Consider the following 13,689-nt stretch of genomic DNA (forward strand, 5'->3'; position numbering starts at 1 on the left):
ATTATTAATTAAACCTTACAACATCCCTAAGAGGTAAATAATATTTTTTCCATTTTCTCAATGGAGAAACAGTCATAGAAAGGTGAAGCAATTTGCCAAAGATCACACAGTGAGTCAGTTGCAGAACTAGGAGTAGAACCTATAACTCCTACTTTAGTCCCAGTGTCTAGCAAGCAGACCACAGTACCTCCCATAAAGAGATAAGTAAGCAAAGAGAACAAAGATAAGCAATCCACACACCACCCACTAAAAGATAAAGTTCTATAGCCAAAATTGTGCATGTTCCTGACATATGATCCATCCCTGGTTAAAAATAGAAAGACCATGAAGGAAAGGGAATGGGTTAAAATGGATATTATTCTGGACTATGTGGCCTGTTCTTGCACAAACCATCCCAAATCCTTCAGCAGCAAATGAACCTGCATACACAGTAAGTGTTAATTTTTTTCCTTTCTTGCAGAAGCAATGATAAAAATGTCCTCGCTATTAAATGGACTAGTTTAATTCTGCTGCAGCACTTAAATCTGCCTTCCATTTTCCTACTGACTTTCTGAAATTCCACTGAAAGACGTTCTTGTTAAACAGCAGTGAGTGTATTCTCACAGCAATGCACATTAATAATAATTCAGTGTGGTGTCATGGAAGTCTGTGGGCTCTTAGCTGAATTTATTTGAAAAATAAAGTTTGTTTTTTTTCCCCTCAGAGATCTTTACTTAAGGCAGCATGGAGCTCCTGTAAAGATAACTACCAATAAGTCACAACTACCCAAGGAACAGCCTTTTTATTTTTTTTATTCACTGCTCACCATGACAACATAATAAATGAGTCCTGAGAGACTAAGAAGTGCATAACTATTTAAAATTTTGTATTTTATCTTTCATTGTATGCTTCCAGTCATAACCTTCATCATATATATTTTTTAGAATCCTCTTCTGCATCTCCAAGTAAAATACTCCAATTTTCAATTGCAATATACAATAATCAGAAATACATCTTAGCTGTGATGCTAGATAATGGTTTGCAAAACTAACCTTGCAGTATTTTGTGATCCATTAATAATTACTTGCTCCTGTAAAAGAAAAGCAACAAGCCAACATGGTTTCAACATCTGCTTTTTCAATTTGAGTTTTGAATTCTGTTGGATGTCTCTGTATTCTTTCATACATGACTAATAGGAAAGATACAAGACTAATAGGAAACATAAATGGTTGGTTTCAGTTAACAGATGGTCTTTAAACATCCAACATGAAAGCATACATTTTAGAAAATCTGACCCCAAAACTGCTTTATAAAATAAAGTGGGTTTTTTTCCCCAAACCTTTAGGATCTTTCAAGAGACTACAGTATAAAAAAAAAAAAAAAAAAAAAAAAAAAAAAAAAAAAAAAAAAAAAAAAGAGGCCCCAGGGTCAAAAAATGCAACAACTTATATTTCCAATTTAAAATATCAGAGACTAAAAGATTTTATAGTATGATAAGTATCAGAAATAACACAACTCCCTCCACAGCTATATAAAGAGGTGGGATTCCCAGACAAAATGTTTCCTTCCCAAAATTTTAATTACCAACATAAAATTACAGCAACAGACCTGAAAAGTCCCTCTGCCATGGTGGATAGTCATGATAGGTCAGCCAAAGCTTTAATTTTCCATGTTAGTAAGCTGGTTATAATAGTGTCTCCTGGTTGTCACAACAGCTGCTTCCTTTTGGATAAGTAACTACTATGGGTCAGTCATTATGAAACATTGTGTTGGATTTCTTAGTATTATACTTTCAAGGGCATATCAGCTAGGGCAGCAATAGAGCACAATGTATGATTTATCACAAATTCCAAATTATTGTGTGTAGAATATAGTGAATGCAAAAGAATCACTTCTTCCCCTATACATCTTTTACCCCCGTAGACCACGTTGACATTAGGTCTTGTAAACATGTTTAAACAGATTTTTAAATGCTGTTATAACATTTTTTCCAAGATAAAAACATTCAAAACTATGGTATACAACCACATTAAGAAACCATGCTATAATCTTACTAGAGATGCAGTCTATCAAGCACTGTTTCAACTAGTATTGTGGATTTTAAAAACTCTGCCTACACAGGACCATACTACTCAAGCTACAGCTTGGTCAAAAACGGCTGACAAGCACAACCATCATAGTATTTTGCATCCATTTGGGAATAAATAGTTACAATTGCCAGTACGATAGCATGTCTCTCTCACTCTCTCTCTCTATATATATATACACACACACACATTGTGGCAGAGCTCTGACCTTGTCCCTGTGGGTCCTGCGCTTCTAGGTGGTATACGTTAGCCTCAGTGGCTCACTGTGACCCTCCACGTAGCCCTTCTCTCTCAAGGGCCAGGGTTACAGTCTACTGAGCCCTTTTCATCATAAGCCAGCAAGGATGCTGGTGAGAGAACTCCCACAGTCTCTGTTGTCTCTAGGGCTTATTTCAGAACAGCTTAGCCTCCTGTCCTGACAGGGGCCTGTCTTCCCTTCCCAGGAGATGTTTCTGTAGTGGCAGGTTGGGGGGAACCCAGACCTGCCCTCTACTCCGGGTTCTGGCCCAGGGACCCTAATGGTAGCAGCGGTTGGCAGCCAACCTTTCACTGCCAGAGTTGCTACATTTCCCTAGGCCACTTCCCCACAGCTCTCCTGCTTCTCCCTTCTTCACCCTTACCTTAGGGCTCCCTTACCAATGGTTTGCGGGTGTTTTCATTAACCAGCCCTTCAGCCGCACTTCCTCTCCCCGGGCTCTCTTCAGCCTGACTGGAATGAGCCCTTTTATAGTATCAAAAGGGCTTAATTAGAGTCAGCTGTTCACATTACCTTAATGGGCTCACCTGACTCTTTGCAGGTTAATTGGAGTCAGGTGTTCTCAATAGTCTAGAACAGCCCCTGCTCTGGTCAGTCAGGGAACAGAAAACTGCTAATCCAGTGGCCAGTATATCTGCCTTCGACTACTTTGTTGTAATCACAGACCTGTGGATCCTCCCCTTAGGCTGGGGGGAGGTCCTTTCACAGTGGGCAGGCTTCGCCCGCCCACTTCCTGGATACCAACAGGACAACTTTGTTATACCCAACTGGCCTAGGTCTATCACAATATATATGCGCGCTCTCTCTCTCTGTAAATATATATATATTTTTTCAAGAGTTTTATATATATATATATACAGGGTCAAGGTTTTTTTCAAAACCTCACCCAATCCCACTTTACAATAACGGCCCAACTCAAATGGAAATATTGGAAAGCAAGTTCTCACAAGATTTTAGGTTAAGAATTAAGAAGAAAATATTCAAAGTTATACTAGAAGCTGTTTGCTTTGAAATCCATTTTCCTACTCTTACATTTTCAAAGGTGTCCAAGCAACGCTGATGGGCAATTTTTCTGGTAGCGCAAATGGGCTTACCAGAACTTTCATTAAGTGATTGACAGGAAGAAGTGCTTCAGTTTACTAGGGAAGGAGAGGTGGCAGCATGCTAATATGAACCTAAACAGCATTAATTTCTTTAACTCAAAACTCAGCTAATTTATTTAAAGCCAGATTGCAAGGGCCTTCCTCACATTCATGAACAGTCACTCATATGAGTAGATTCATTGACACAATCTGGCCCTTAATGACATGTTTACATTGGTAATTAATGTTTTGTTACAGACCTACTTAAAAATAAGTTTTCATACCTGCCAAAACTGAACAACAAAACTCAAAATCAGCTACACAGGTTAATTTTGGACGGTAGATAAAACAACTGTGTTTTGCTTCTCAGCATCACATCTCAGGAGAATGGTTCTTTGGCATAAACAAAACGATTTTATTTACTACTAAATCAGAATTCTCTCAACATTGCTAAGAAAGGAGAATATGATAACTTCTTCCACCCAGTTTTAAAAGCGCTAGGCAAATAAAATAAAAATTAACACTGGAGAAATAAATAATGTTGGCAACTAATAAAAAAATGAAGGTAAATTTGCATCATTCAATCTGCTGTTCCGTTGCATCATCAGTATCTGCATTTTAGCAATTCATCATTACTTGTAGATGGAGCATTAGAGGAACACAGCCAAACTACAAGCCAAGAACTCCAACACACATAAGTGCCTAAGAATAGGGAATGTGTCTTGGTTATAGAACAAAAGAACTCATTTTATCACTTGGCTTTACCGCTTGAGAAAATGGCTCCTGGTGTGCTGAACTCCATGATAAATGTGCCCCCTCTAGATCTTTATTGCCCTTGTAAATCAAAGGACTGACAGCAGTTAATAAGAAAGCTTTTGAGTGGTTTTGAAGTTTTGCTTTGTACAAATAAAGTCTCATATTAAAGAATTTGCTAGTCCTCAAGGTGTGGAAAAATGAGTGCAAGTTGAACCTGGTTTTAACTGTGTGTTTCCTTTTCTATTCTCAAAAACCATTTTATGGTAAAAAAACAAGAATAAGGAAATAATTATTTTAAAATGCCTTTTATATTTCAATAAAGTTACTAACAGTCATTAAAAATCTCTCTGGTGTTTCTAAGCCTTATGGTTTGGAAAAGTACACCCCAGACATGCAATATAAAGAAGTAGGTTTATTACAGATTATTGTTAGGCATTGGACCATGTGTATGCTATATCTCTTCTGGCCAAAGCAAATGCTGGTTCTGAATCTGAAAATTATCATTCTAAATTCCACTATGATACTATGAGAGGACAGACAGGATTATTTTGGTTGCTAGCTCAACCACAGGTATGGACAAGCAAAGTCTGAAATCAGCTGATAGGAAATATTGCAATGCATAAAAAGGCCATATGATGATCAGTATTTTAAGTTTATCTTACACCTCCACCTTTTGGCAAAGTAACAATCCTCCAGGCAACATGTATAAATAAGTTATTACAACTGAAAGAATATCTGGAGATCTGATGGCACTGGAGCAAATAGGCCAATTTATAGTTACTGACAGACAAAACTTTACTTTAGAGTAAGAATTTTTGATTAAATAAACAATAGACTTAAAAATAATCCAGTTGGAGATAAATGGTTATTGTTGATAAATTTACAAGGCTCCAGAAGCAAGATGATAGATAAATTTAAAGTTTGGGTTTGTACAGTTACTATTAAGTGCGCTCTTCAGAGCATTATAAATTCAGTTTATAGCATTAGCAATAGAATTACACTGAATTACAATTTAACTGAGACAAATTAGAACTAATATGGTGGTGGTGGTTGTCTGTTTTCCTTCCATGGTTTGCATTATCCTAGCCCAATTCCAAGCAATACTATTCCTCCCAAACTAGTTCATTATATGGCCTGGCCAAAAAAATCTAACAGGAAACTATAGTTATTTGGATAAGTTATTTATAAGGAAGTAAATATATTTCCTCCCCAAACTGGTAGCACCAAGATATAATGTGACAGTCTAGTAACAGATCTAAAGAAGGCTCAGATTTTCTCCAGTGGATTTTCAATAAATGTCATTATTAATTTCAGCGGAAAGGAATGTTAGTGGACACATTGTCTCTTTAAAATCTCTGTTACTATTGGTCTGGGTTTAAAGAGACCCACTTCTATTCCTCACAGAAACAGTGGGAAAGGAAGAGAGAGAATAAGGTCCTTTCTGTATTAGGGTCCAACACCTTTCAGCCCCTACAGGTTTCATGACTGAATAGCACTACTGAAGCCATGATACCAGGAACACCACCTGGTCACAGCAGCCCCCAGAGCAGGCTACACAGAAAAGGTAAAGCCACTTGGGGCTTTATTACTTTTTCCACATAGGGTCCATGGGGCCGGAGGAGAGATGATTTGCATTCCACCTGGACCTACATCCAGCCCAGCCACTCAGCCCCCTTGCTCACTCAGTCTCTTCTCCCTCCTGCAGTTTGGACCCTGAACTGTACATAGAAGGCTCCTCTAGATCTGGGAAGAGCAGTGCCATGGATGTGGCTGAACCTTCCACACAAAAGGTGAGTGATCTTCAAACGGAGTCTCCCTTTGCATATGGATCTGGCTCTGTTTTACAACAGTACACAGAAACCAGCCAGTTGTCGTGCTAAGAAGTTCAGTCTTTAGCAGAGTTTTCAAACACCCAGCCCATGGTCCAGATCCTGTATGTTTGATATAATTTTGTGGCCTGCATGACATATTAGATTCTGTATAAACTAATCTTTCATTTTAAAATACACCTCTACCCTGATATACTGCGACCCAATATAACACGAATTCGGATATAACGCAGTAAAGCAGTGCTCCGGGGGGGCGGGGCAGCGCACTCCGGTGGATCAAAGCAAGTTCAATATATCACGGTTTCACCTATTACGTGGTAAGATTTTTTGGCTCCCGAGGACAGAGTTATATCGAGGTAGAGGTGTAAAGTAAGTTTCCAACTCAAATAGTTGCAAAGAAAACTTTGAAAATATGAACTGAGTGTAACCTATGCAATGGTGTCTTCTGAGTCTGCAGAGAGCCAGAAACGCTAACCTGTTAACTCTAAAACCTAGTGAAAGCACTTTAAATGTCAGTATTAACTATTTTATTGATGATATTAGCAGATGGAAAGGAGACATGAGTAGGAGTGAAGCCTATAGGGTTGGGAATTGGGAGCTGCTCCAGATAAGGAAATGCAGAGGGAAGAAAGGAGGACACACCCAAAGGCAGAGAAGAGGAAGAAAAAAAAGAGAAATGAGGATGGGGAAGGAAGAGAAAGAAAGGGCAGAAATAATAGTGGTCTTATAGGGGAGCATATTTTCCCTTTCCGTTATAATGAATGCAACAATACGGTACCGAAAAATAATAGATAATGAAAATAATTTAAACTTCAGTTATGACATTAAGACCATATGTTACACTCAATCTTGTACAAGTGTTCCACTGACATCAGTGGGAGATCCACGGTGGATCAAGGACATGCATAGCCCTAAATTTATACCCCTGTCCCAACACCCAGAGTCTATAGCATGATTTTACCCGACATGGTCACTAAAAAATGTCCCTTGCCACATTGGACAGGAAAATTGTGCTAGCACTAACCATAACAGAAATCAGTTGGCAAGCATAGTTTTCACAGAACTGTGCTTGATAACTATTTTGCATACAGTTGTCATTAGTATGGTTCAAGCCGTAATGAGGACCTAGCCCTAAAGGGTATTGTCAGATGCTATAAAGAGAAATAAAAACAAACTGCTAAACCATCTAAATCCTTCGGAGTTTGAAGAGACATACTAATTGATGACTGAAGGTCTCACACTCCTGTAGTATCAGTGTATCACTCTAATTCCCAGTATGAAGGGAAGAGCACAGACTTTGATATATCAAATAAAAGAATTGCTCAGCAACTGGGCTCCAATAGCCTGCTGTCTGCTGCTGACACAATGTTTGAAACTGGCAGAGCGCTGGTTCAGAAAAGCCTACACAGATGTCACTATCTATTACCAACATTAGTTGCACCTATGAGCACAAAAGTGACAACGCCTAAGAAATAAATCAAGCAGGAATAGAACAAGGGAAGAATGGAAAATAAGAATGAAGTTACAGCTAACATTATCAAGGACAATTAATGTGCTATTTTTACATAATAAAATTGATTTGAGATGTTTAGATATCACTAACTAGCTGCAACTGGTGCTTCATGCATGGGATATTTAGAACATCAAACACAGCAGATTTTAAACTCCAAAGACATAGGGGAATGTTTCTTGGTGTTGGCTTCCCTCCTTCCAGGTTTTTATGTCATCATTAAATTATAACTAGAGAATCATTAGTAGGTGTAACAGTTATATATTGTATTTACAGTATTTATAACCATACAAAATATTTTATTAATTAGATGTATAACCTTTCCGTATTTTATAAATCCAATTTATTTTTCCTTTTGTCTTCTAACTTTTCAGAACCAGAGAGTCTGTCTCTGAAAAGAGCCATGTGTGTAATTGTAAATTTCCTCTATAAATTAATTTTTTATTTAAAAAATAGTAATGATTGAAACACTTGACTTTATGGGTCTATTCCGTTTAATGGGCAAAATTCAACTCCCCAATCTTGTTTAGTTGCCAGGTGCTCTCTCTTACTGCAGAATCTCTTTAAACTTTGAATCTCAGCTTAACAATCATTTGCCAAATCATATAGAGGTATTGATGTTTGCCACTCTACAGTTAAATTACATCAAATATCAATGCAATCAACTCATTAGCTGTTTTTTTATTGAGCTCCAACGTTCACTACATACTTTTGCAATTCTTTGATTAGGCAACGTAGAGCCTGTATTCCCAGTCTACTTCTACGAACTGATTAGCTCAATAATACTGATAATCTTCTCAAGTCAAAAGAGCTAGGCAAGGAAGTAGCTGAAAATCCCTGTGAGCAGATTCAATTTACTCCTTTTGTGTAGAACATCAATATACTACACTACTTGCAATACAATCTGGCAAATGAAACTTCAAATTTGCTAAGTTAGAAAGTAATTTTAACAAAAAGTCACAGCAGGTCATTAAAATGCCCTTTAATTGTCTCTAAATCATACTCTGTTATCCTTCAGCAACCTTCCTGGCATGCTGAGATTTTAAATCTCTTCTTACTGATGTAAGAACCAAGAAGAGAATTGAAGTGTGATTGTCACATTCAGAGTCTGAATGCCAAAGGTCAAAATAGCTTACTGGTATGCTGGCCCACTGCTCCAAATTTTATATCTTTTCTGTCCCTCGGTTATTGCCTGACATGATTTAACAACTGTAATTCCTTATTTAACGATGTCAAAGGTTTTTAGGAAATTGACTGTATTTCACCAACGATATATTTCTTCTTGATTACAGAGTGGTTAAAATGATTTTAAACCAAGACAGCAAAATAAAGCAGTAATAAAATCAATAAAAGGTGCTTAAAACCTTCCTTCTATTAGGTAATGGCATTTAAAATATCCGTAGCTTGTAATGGCACTTAGGATATGCCCAAAAATCAATGAGCTAAATTACTTATTGAACTAGTTAATTTGAACATTGAGTTTTATATGTATATTGATAAAACAGGCTACAGAATACTGCTGCTAACCATTCAGTTTCATGGTCAGATGTCTCCCTCTGCTGGAAAAAAACAAAAATCCTACCAGAAAGAAAAATATGAAAAAATACAAAATAAAAAGATGTAACCTCTAAAAACTCCACAAGAGGTCTCTAACTCTTTGTACAGTTTGTAAGTTATGACAGATTTAAGCAGAGCCTTATTTAAGAAGGCAACACAAGTATGTTTTTCTTTTGACAGCACTGACAACTTTGTAGGTTGGTTAGGATTTGACATGAAAAATTATATTCTTCTGCAGGACAATGGCTGAAAATAAAGGATGCTGGCTATAAACCACCCTGGGAAACTTAAGAACTGCCATCCGAATCTCTCACCAAGCAACTGTTTTGGGTAGTAGATTCTGGAGTAAAAGGATCAGGTCCCACCAGGTTAGAGTGATTTATCTCTCCTACTAGAGATATCCAGGATCAAAACCTCCACGTCTACACATTCCTCACCTTGGGAGTACAAAATCCCATTATGGAGATAGGTTGAGTGCTGAAGCTGGTTCGGGATGTGGGGTTTAGGTTCATCTCCATCCTTCTCTTTTGTCAAGGAACATAGTATTTTGGACAGCAAAGGAACCTTTCTCAATGAATATATGTACTGAAAGGTATAGTTTAGGCTGAAGGTTGCTATTTTCTCCCAGGCTGCACAAGAAACTGAAGCAAAATAATAAAAACCCTCAAGAAGAAAGTGAACAAATCTGGCAATGTAATCCAGCTTTCTTCATATTTAGACGGACTTCATCGCTGCAGTGTCTGAAGGTAATAAGGCTCCGTAAAGATATGGAGGCAGATGAGCCAGCTGAATTCCTGTAGGGCACGTTGCCACAACTCCTAAAGCTGCAGAAAGACATACAACTGGAGATCAAATGGGTATACAAGTCACCAGCACTAACACTGAGGATGGAAAGAGATCCAGACACCTCACATTATTATTTATATTCCAGTAACTCCCATAGCTCCCTATCAAGATCATTGTGCTAGGTGTTGTACATACATACATAGTAAGAAACCATTCCTGTCCTGAAGAACTTACACTCTAGACAGACAAGATAGACAAAGTGTGAGAGACAGAAAGCATTATTTCCCTCATTTTACTGATGGGGAACTGAGGCAAAGAGAGATCCTACAACTTGCCTGAGGTTACACAGTGTTTGACAGAGCCAGAAACTGAACCCAAATCACCTAAATCCCAGTTCAGTGGCTTAAGCACAAATCTATTCTTCGTCTCCTATTCAAACTATTCTTGCTCACTACTGAAGGGCTTCTGCTCACCAAGCTCTGTGAGTGAGCTGGAGAAACTGCGTGGTAGAAACAACTCTAAAAAATCATGCTGTTCCCTGACTGCAACAAGGAAGCTGTGGGGTAGCATCAGAAATTCCAGGAAGCTAAAAAACTGGCTAAGAAGAGGGCTTTGCCTTTCTTCATCTCCGGCCCAGATATCTTGTTTGTGACATGGAGACAGCTTGATCAATCTTACCTCATACCCTTGGTGGCAGAGATGTATCTGAAAGGGCTCCGAGCAACTCCTGATGCCCCTACTGAGAGACTGCAGATTAGACTGCACCACAACATTTAGGGCATATATAGATTTTGACATCAGCTCCTGAAATAACTAGTTTTCAAGGCAAGAATAATATATTTTTAAGAATCTGACATTAATTGAAAACTAGAAGTGATTCTCTGTTGTCAGCATCTGAAACAGACATAGCAAATTTTCAAAAGTGAAAAACATTTCCAGGATCTGGTAAATGTACTCCTCCTACTGCATCCCCTGCCAATATGCCTCTCTGACCTAGTGCCGCACAGGTCCATTTTCCAAATGGGGTAACTGAAGGGCACAGTTAAGGGGCTGGGCCCAGTGTTAAGGAAGATTGCCAATGTCTCTTTTAAGGAAAGAGAACTACTGATTTCCCTTAGAGGAGCACTGGTGTGGTATATGTGCAGAAAACTATCACTTAACATAGACAATCTGCCCAACTATCAACTTGTGTCTAATCCTCTCTTTGGGGACAGGATTATTGAAAAGGTTGTGAGACAGTTCTCACGAGACCTTGGATTTCCTTGACCCTTGTCAATCTGACTATTGACTTCGATTTGGTACAGAGACTGTTGAGTTGTGTTGGTTGAAGATTTACTCCTAGAGATGGATCTTTGCTGCCTTTAATACTGTTGATCAAAAGATATTGTTGATTCAGAGATCACCTAATCTGACCTCCTGCAGATTGCAAGCCACAGAACCTCACCTTCCCACTCCTGTAGTAGGCCCATAACCTCTGGCTGAGTTACTGCAGTCCTCAAATCTTGATTTAAAGACTTCAAGTTACACTGAATCCACCATTTACAGTATTTCAAACCAGCAACTGAACTGTGCCCCACACTGCAGAGGAAGGCAAAAAAAACAGGGTCTCTGCCAAAATATCGGGGGGGAGGAAATATGGTAATCAGTTAGACCTGAGCATGTGTACAAGACCCACCAGTCTGGGAAAGAATTCTCTGTAGTAACCAGAACCCTTCTCCTCCTCCACCCCATCCAGTGTCCCATCTCCAGCCATTGGAAATATTTGCTAATGTTGTGAATGGGCCATATGCCATTGTAGGCAATCTCATTATACCATCCTCTCCATGAATTTACCAAGCTCAGTCTTAAAACAAGTTAATTTTTTTGCCCCCACTATTCCCCTTAGATGGCTGTTCTAGAACTTTACTCCTCTGATGGCTGGGAACCCTCATGTTCAAGCCTAAACTTGTTGATGGCCAGTTTATATCCATTTGTTCTTGTGCCAGCATTGGCCCTTTACTTAAATAACTCTTCTCCCTCCCTGGTGTTTATCCCTCTTGTGTATTTATAGAGAGCAATCATATCTCCCCTTAGCCTTTGTTTTGTTAGTAAGTCAAGCTCCTTCCATTTCTTCCCAAAAGGTACGTTCTCCATTCCTCTAATCATCCTGGTAGCCGTCTCTTCACCTGTTACAGTTTGAATTCATCTTTCTTAAACATGGGAGACAAGAACTGCACATGCTATTCCAGATGAGGTCTCACCAATGCTTTGTATAATGTTAATAACCCTTCCCTAGCTCTACTGGAAATACCTTGCATGATGCATCCTAAGATTGCATTAGCCTGTTCACCGCTGCATCACACTGGCAGCTTGTAGTCATCCTGTGATCAACCAATACACCCACGTGTTCCTCCTCCTTGTCACTTCCAACTGATACGTCCCCAGCTTATGGGGAAAAATCATGTTGTTAGTCCCTAAGTGCATAACCTTGCATCCACCTACAGACCTTAGGGGAGTGGACAAGGCTGCCTTCAAGTGGCTTTATTGAATTTAAAAAATTCAGTTGTGGTGAAAGATACATGACTGGCAGATCCTGGAAACAGAAGTCCTCAGTGTATTAACAGAACAGGTGTCTTTTGGAGAGAAGATAAGTGTTGTGCAATTGCTGGCCTTCCCTAAAGGTGCCCTCATGTGGAGTCTTAAAGAGATCCACCTTGTCTTCCAGAGAGCCACCTTGTCTTCCAGAGAGCCACCTTGTCTTCCTTATTTTTTGACACATATAAAAGCCCATAAGGGTCCTGGTTTGTTCCATGATTCCACAGCCACAGAATTCAATTCACCATAGCAAAAAGTACATTAAGGACAATGATGATACAGTATCTTGAGTAAATACAGGCAGTTTCCCTGTCACCTAAACTGAAAAGAGTAATCACTGAAATTTAAATGACTAACCAGAGGTGAGAGTAAAGATTAACAGTAGCATTCATCTTATTTGTTTACTTTGAGTAATGGGAAGTGGGCATATCACTTTACCTTCTGCAAAGAGTAGTTAGTTTACTTTTGTACAACACTTTGAGGATGTGAAATGGTACATAGGATATAAGTATGATTATTATTGCTCATTAATACTGTAGCTGTCAACTGCTCAGTACTGTATAAATATAAAAGAAGATGTATGACACTTTCTGCTCCAAGAAATTTACAATCTAAGAGGGGAATTCATGGTTGAGTTGCAGTCCATTTATTTCAGGTATATCAACATAAAATGGCTGCAAAGCTCTGGTAAAGCCACCCCATGGAAAACCCCCAGTATAGGGTGCCTCTCTAGTAGGCACAGAGACAGTATAACTGGATATACAAGTGCAACAGTCCACAGTGTAGGCACTGGGCTGAAGGCAGGCTGGCAGTGGGAGAGTGCATAGGTACACTCCAGCTATTTTCTGGTAGTGCAACAGCCCACAGAAGGGACACAAGTTAGTACAGTCTTCAGGAATGCTTCAACAAATGCAGGGGACGAGCGGGCACCTCGCAGCCTCAGGAGAGGGGAAGTGAAGCCAACCCCATCACCAGAACAGGATGTATACCTCTCTGGGCCTAATCCTTTGGAAGTACAGTATTGTCATGGATTTCAACAGGAGCAGAACCTAGATTAGCAAATGCATTACATCACAGGCATTAAAGACACCAGTTGGCCAATCGGCGGGTATTTTATTTGTTTAAGATGCAGTGTTGTTTTGGAGGAGTTTTTAACACTCGGGCTGTGCAGAAGGAGCCCGTTTTAACGTGTTAGGCAGGACAACCTTGCTATCATTCCTTGTTGCCTCTTCCCGCCCCTCCGCCCCAGGAAAAGGCCCTGCAATGGTGGGGC

At 39.2% G+C, this 13,689-nt stretch overlaps 1 long non-coding RNA gene across 1 annotated transcript in view; it reads right to left on the reverse strand.

Moving 5' to 3' along the window:
- The window catches only part of LOC117886572, a 42,476-nt gene that overhangs the window by 28,232 nt on the left and 555 nt on the right, over positions 1-13,689 (reverse strand). The window lies entirely within an intron of this gene.

The sequence above is a fragment of the Trachemys scripta genome, chromosome 13, assembly GCF_013100865.1.
Source record: "Trachemys scripta elegans isolate TJP31775 chromosome 13, CAS_Tse_1.0, whole genome shotgun sequence".
In the NCBI taxonomy this organism is placed as follows: Eukaryota; Metazoa; Chordata; order Testudines; family Emydidae; genus Trachemys; species Trachemys scripta.